The 6,528-nt window shown below is 39.7% G+C and overlaps 1 long non-coding RNA gene across 1 annotated transcript; it reads left to right on the forward strand.

Moving 5' to 3' along the window:
- The first annotated feature begins 5,757 nt into the window (after positions 1-5,757).
- Positions 5,758-6,239, forward strand: LOC139039440 (uncharacterized). Its single transcript, XR_011492702.1, has 3 exons — positions 5,758-5,838; positions 5,943-5,984; positions 6,095-6,239. It is a non-coding gene; the product is annotated as an uncharacterized lncRNA (long non-coding RNA).
- The last annotated feature ends 289 nt before the right edge of the window (positions 6,240-6,528 follow it).

Here is a 6,528-nt window from a genome sequence, read left to right on the forward strand (position 1 = left end):
AACCTCTGTCCATCATACTTCAGGCACTCTGTCTATCAGATCTAATTCCTTGAATCTATTTGTCACTTCTACTATATAATCATAAGGGATTTGATTTAGGTCATACCTGAATGGTCTAGTGGTTTTCCCTACTTTCTTCAACTTAAGTCTGAATTTGGCAATAAGGACTTCATGATCTGAGCCACAGTCAGCTCTTGGTCTTGTTTTTGCTGACTATAGAGCTTCTCCATCTTTGGCTGCAAAGAATATAATCAATCTGATTTCAGTACTGACCATCTGGTGATGTCCATGTGTAGAGTCTTCTCTTGTGTTTTTGGAAGAGGGTGTTTGCTATGACCAGTATGTCCTGTTGGCAAAACTGTGTTAGCCTTTGACCTGCTTCATTTTGTACTCCAAGGCCAAATTTGCCTGTTACTCCAGGTATCTCTTGACTTCCTACTTTTGCAATTCAGTCCCCTATAACGAAAAGGACATCTTTTGGGGGGTGTTAGTTCTAGAAGGTCTTGTAGGTCTCCATAGAACTGTTCAACTTCAGCTTCTTCAGCATTACTAGTCAGGGCATAGACTTGGATTACTGTGATGTTGAATGGTTTGCCTTGGAAATGAACAGAGATCATTGTGTCATTTTTGAGACTGCATCCAAGTACTGCATTTCAGACTCTTGTTGACTATGATGGCTACTCCATTTCTTCTAAGAGATTCTTGCCCACAGTAGTAGATATAATGGTCATCTGAGTTAAATTCACCCATTCCAGTCCATTTTAGTTCACTGATTCCTAAAATGTCAGCCTTCACTCTTGCCATCTCCTCTTTGACCACTTCCAATTTGCCTTGATTCATGGATCTGACATTTCAGGTTCCTATGCAATATTGCTCTTTACAACATCGGACTTTACTTCCATCACCAGTTACATCTAAGACTGAGTGTTGTTTTTGCTTTGGCTCTGTCTCTTCATTCTTTCTGGAGTTATTTCTCCACTAATCTCCAGTAGCATATTGGGCACCTACCAACTTGGGGAGTTTGTCTTTTGGTGTCCTATCTTTTTGATCATTCATACTGTTATGGGGTTCTCAAGGCAAGAATACTGAAGTGGTTTGCCATTCCCTTGTCCAGCAGATCGTGTTTTGTCAGAACTCTCCACCAGGACCTGTCCGTCCTGGGTGGCCCTACAGGGCATGTCATAGTTTCACTGAATTAGACAAGGCTGCGGTCCATGTGATCAGTTTGGTTAGTTTTCTGTGATTATGGTTTTCATTCTCTCTGCCCTCTGATGGAGAAGGATAGGAGGCTTATGGACGCTTCCTGATGGGAGAGAGTAACTGAGGGAAATTGGGTCTTGTTCTGATGGGCGGGGCCATGCTCAGTAAATCTTTAATCCAACTTTCTGTTGATGGGCGAGGCTGTTCCCTCCCTATTATTTGACCTGAGGCCAAACTATGGTGGAGGTGATGAAGATAACGGGGACCTCCTTCAAAAGGGCCCATGCCCACACTGCTGCACTCAGTGCCCCCACCCTGCGGCAGGCCACCGCTGACCCACGCCTCCACCGGAGGCTCCCGGACACTCACGGACAAGTCAGCTTTATAAAATTCTTCTTCAACTTCATAAAACTCTTATCTATTACTAATTAAAATACTGACTATTAGACACATATTGTCTTTCATACTGGCTTCCATGTTCCTTAAATAATATTTTGATGTTTTCCATCATTTTCCCTCCTGATGGTGCAGTTGAAGTCATTTCCTCAGACTCACTGTCCAGTTCATGAATTCTCTTTTCAGTTGTTGAACTTACTGTTCACTCTCTGGACTCAGAATTTTTTTTTTTAACTTTTTGTGTATCTTACTGTGTTGAGTCTTAGTTGGGGCATATGGGATCTTTAGTTGCATCATGCAAACTCTTAGTTGTGGTATGCAGGATATAGTTCCCTGGCCAGGGATGGAACCTAGGTCTCCTACATTGAGGGCACAGAGTCTTAGCCACTGGATCATCAGGAAAGTCCCCAGAATATGTTTTATACAGAGACCTTTAAAAAACTTTCTAATTCCTTTAATCAGTTTTGGTTCTTGTCTTATGATTTATGTGTTTTGATCACTTTGAATAATTTAAATAAGTTTTGTACACTTTTTTCAGATTGTTATTTCAGTTATTTCTAGCTCTAAGCATCTAAATTCTCCACTTACTGGATCTGTGACTCTCTTCCATAATGGTTCATTCTGTGTGATTTGAACACTTTCTCTAAGAGCTCATCTTTATCTTATTATGTATCCCTTTTTAGGGAAGGCAAATGTGCTCTGGACGGTTACTTGCTCAACATAGCAAGTCCCAGGTATTTCACTGACTCTTAATTTCTTGACCCTTCACATTCATCTGACATAACCCTGAAGTTCTCATTTTTCAAGGGCATTTTGTGCCCATTGACAAACTAATGGAACATAAACTTTCTTGCTATTTCCTACAGGCTAAGGCTAAAGCCTTTCTGGTGTTCATTTCTGGGATGGGGCAACCCTTGATTATTCTGACTTCTGGCAAGATACTTAGTACTAGTACCATAGGCATTTCATATCTATGGTTAAAAAATTTCTCTTTTTGTGATTATCTAAAACACAGAACAAAACTGCTAAGATACCCATATATTTTTAATAACCTATGGAGACATTGGCAGAAGCCCCTGCTCACAGCTTTGATGTCACATGTTTTCTACATTTTTATCTTGTGGAGATTTCTCTCTCTTGGTGTTGAACTTGGCTATGCTTCCAAAATTCTTTGTTTTATTTTAGAAAGCATTTGCGTGTATGCAGTGCTATTTGTATCCTATTTGATGTATTTTTTGTGAAATATAAAACTCAATCTTCATGACACTTTAATTGGGATTGAACTAGAAATATGAAATAGAGAGAGAATAGGTATCTATCACATCTAAGAGCATGTCATGGGTCCGCATTTACTCAATATGTCTAATATCACTTTCAACATTCTAATAAAGCTCTGAGGTTTAATTTATGCCAAAACATGAACATCTGTCATTGTTTATTCCTGAGAATTTTTTAAATTATATTTTCCGCCTACTTACTGGTGCTGCATTGTGTTAGGAAACTCTACATCTAGTAGAAATAGCTATTAACCCTTTCGGAGGCCACTCTATTGGTCCAGTTGGAAGAAAACATGTCTTGAAATAAAGTAGCAACCAGGAAATGTAGGAAAGCTCAAATTTAAGAGATATTTTAAAATTATGATTAACAGGATTTGATGGTCAGATGTAAGAAGTGAAAATGATAGAGGTATCGAGGATAATGTCTGTTTTAGTGCTTTGATGGTGGCTAGAGATCCCATTGAAGACTAGTAAAGGGACAGATGTGGGGTGAGAGTGGAAGATTAGAATATGAAGATGGAAAGTTGGTAATACATTTATACTAAGCTATTTTTTACTGAATAATTTATTATGCCATTGAAGGAAAATATTTTGGAGTAAGTTACAGCTTCAAGGAAACATAAGAGCCACCAGGAAAGTTTTGAGTTATTAGAAAGGACAGGAATCTCCACACTGTTCTCCATAGTGGCTGTACTAGTTTGCATTCCCACCAACAGTGTAAGAGGGTTCCCTTTTCTCCACACCCTCTCGCATTTATTGCTTGTAGACTTTTGGATAGCAGCCATTCTGACTGGCGTCTAATGGTACCTCATTGAGGTTTTGATTTGCATTTCTCCGATAATGAGTGATGTTGAGCATCTTTTCATGTGTTTGTTAGCCATCTGTATGTCTTCTTTGGAGAAATGTCTGTTTAGATCTTTGGCCCATTTTTTGATTGGGTCATTTAGCAAACTAGTACAGCCACTATGGAGAACAGTGTGGAGATTTTTTAAAAAACTGGAAGTAGAACTGCCATATGACCCAGCAATCCCACTCCTGGGCATATACACCGAGGAAACCAGATCTGAAAGAGACACGTGCACCCCAATGTTCATCGCAGCACTGTTTATAATAGCCAGGACATGGAAGCAACCTAGATGCCCATCAGCAGACGAATGGATGAGGAAGCTGTGGTACATATACACAATGGAATATTACTCAGCCATTAAAAAGAATTCATTTGAATCAGTTCTAATGAGATGGATGAAATTGGAGCCCATTATACAGAGTGAAATAAGCCAGAAAGATAAAGACCAATACAGTATACTAACGCATATATATGGAATTTAGAAAGATGGTAATGATAACCCTATATGCAAAACAGAAAAAGAGACACAGATGTACAGAACAGACTTTTAGACTCTGTGGGAGAAGGCGAGGGTGGGATGTTCTGAGAGAATAGCATCAAAACAAGTATACTATCAAGGGTGAAAGAGATCACCAGCCCAGGTTGAATGCATGAGACAAGTGTTCAGGGCTGGTGCACTGGGATGACCCAGAGGGATGGGATGGGGAGGGAAGAGGGAGGGGGGACCGGGATGGGGAATACATGCAAATCCATGGCTGACTCATGTCAATGTATGGCAAAAACCACTACAATACTGTAAAGTAATTAGCCTCCAACTAATAAAAATAAGTGGAAAAAAAAACAATTAAAAAATAAAATTAAATTTAAAAAATTTTTAAAAAAAGAAAGGACAGGAATGCAGGGCTAATAAGAAGTCAGGGTCTAGACAGGATATCTGAATGTCTTTCCCAAAGGAGTTACTGTAATGAGGTCAGGAGGTCATGAGCAGGTTTTTTTTTCATGCAGTTGAAAAAAATATTGAGATGACATTCAGAACATTCTATTTCCATATCTGACCCATCACAACTATTACAGTCTTCAGTGATGAAAAAATAAAATGTATCTTCCTATACTGAAAACATACAGAGCCAGAGACTTTTCACAAAAATAAAATGTTCAATTGCTTGAAATTGAAATTCTAAATAAGTATGGCAGTGGAGAAACATTTCCTTCTCAGTAGCACTTCAGCCAGCATCTTTAGCTGGAGCTATCAGCATCTTAATTTGGCTGTGGGGACTTCATGTGTGAAGTAGATGGAGTGTGTTTTTTAAAGGTTTTTGCTGGATGGTCAGGCTGTGATGGAGAGTTGAAATGTAGCCTATGGCACTTCTTGTCCAATATCGTGCACGTCCCTAACAAGAGACAAACGATTTCATTGTGAGATAAATACGTGTGCGGGACTAATAAACCAGTTAAAGCAATTACCAGAGTAAAGGAGCTGCCTGCGTGACAGCATGACTGAAACTCAGACCCCGTTCTCCTCTGCATTTCCCGAAAATGTGGATTCATATGCAAGCATGCACTTCGGAGGTCTTAAGGACATCAGCATGAAATTTAAGCATTTCAAACTTTAGAGTTGGCTTTTATCTAGGCAAAGAGAGTCACACCAAAATGAACTCACAGAAACAATCAATTCCATCACAAGAAAAGGTAAAGATCATGTTGCTATATTAATTGCTTTATTGCCCTCCCAACCAAAATCCCTCGGTCAGGAAGATGCCCTGGAGAAGGGAATGGCTATCCACTCCAGTATTCTTGCCTGGAGAATCCCTTGGACAGAGGAGCCTGGCAGGCTACAGTCTCAGTTCAGTTCAGTCACTCAGTCGTGTCCGACTCTTTGCGACCCCATGGACTGCAGCTCGGCAGGCTTCTCTGTCTAGCACCAACTCTGGGGCTACAGTCTACGCGGTCGCAAAGAGTAGGGCACAAGTGAGTGACTAACACTTTCACTTTCACCAAAAACAAAGGACAAGGTCCACAGCACTATAAACTTCGTAATTACCTCTGCCCTAATGGAGAGAGAAGTCAGGGGAAAGGCAAAGAAGAAAAATCTCCCCAATATAGCTTCCTTTATGGAGTGTAAGGATTTTTGGAAAAAATTAAGAATGTCTTAATTAATTAGTTAGTTATTTCTACAAACATACATTAATGTCCTACTACTAATGATGCTTTTGTATGCCTAGGTGAATCAAAACAAGAAAGACTTCATCTCCAGTCAAGTTCAGGTATGTAAGGCCAGCCATTAACAAACTTATAAAACAATACTTTCAGTGCCTTCAGCCTCTTTTTTTCCCCCCACCATTTCTTATTTTCTCTTACTGTTTTTTCCTTTCAGTCATTTACCTTCAAAGCTCCTTTCAGAATAATCCTGGCAATATTCAGTGACCTGTTTAAATGGCATATTTCAAACAACCACAAAAGGAGAAGACTGAATCTTCCTTATGGCAATGAAAAGTATAAATTTAAACAAAAAGACTGCAATGTTATACACATTAGTGATAATCTTAACAAGAATGGTTGATCACAATATTTTTAATAAATTGTTTCAATTTCTCACTTGTTTCTTTCTAATTGACTTCACAGCTTCCCTGGTGGCTCAGTAGTAAAGAATCCGCCTGTTAATGCAGGAGATGCAGGTTCGATGCCTGAGTTGGGGACAGATGCCCTGGAGAAGGAAATGACAGTCCACTCCCATATTCTTGCCTGGGAAATCCCACAGACAGATGAGCCTGGTGGGCTACAGTGAGTCCATGGGGTCACAAAAGAGCT

Source organism: Odocoileus virginianus, chromosome 18, assembly GCF_023699985.2.
Source record: "Odocoileus virginianus isolate 20LAN1187 ecotype Illinois chromosome 18, Ovbor_1.2, whole genome shotgun sequence".
NCBI lineage: Eukaryota > Metazoa > Chordata > Mammalia > Artiodactyla > Cervidae > Odocoileus > Odocoileus virginianus.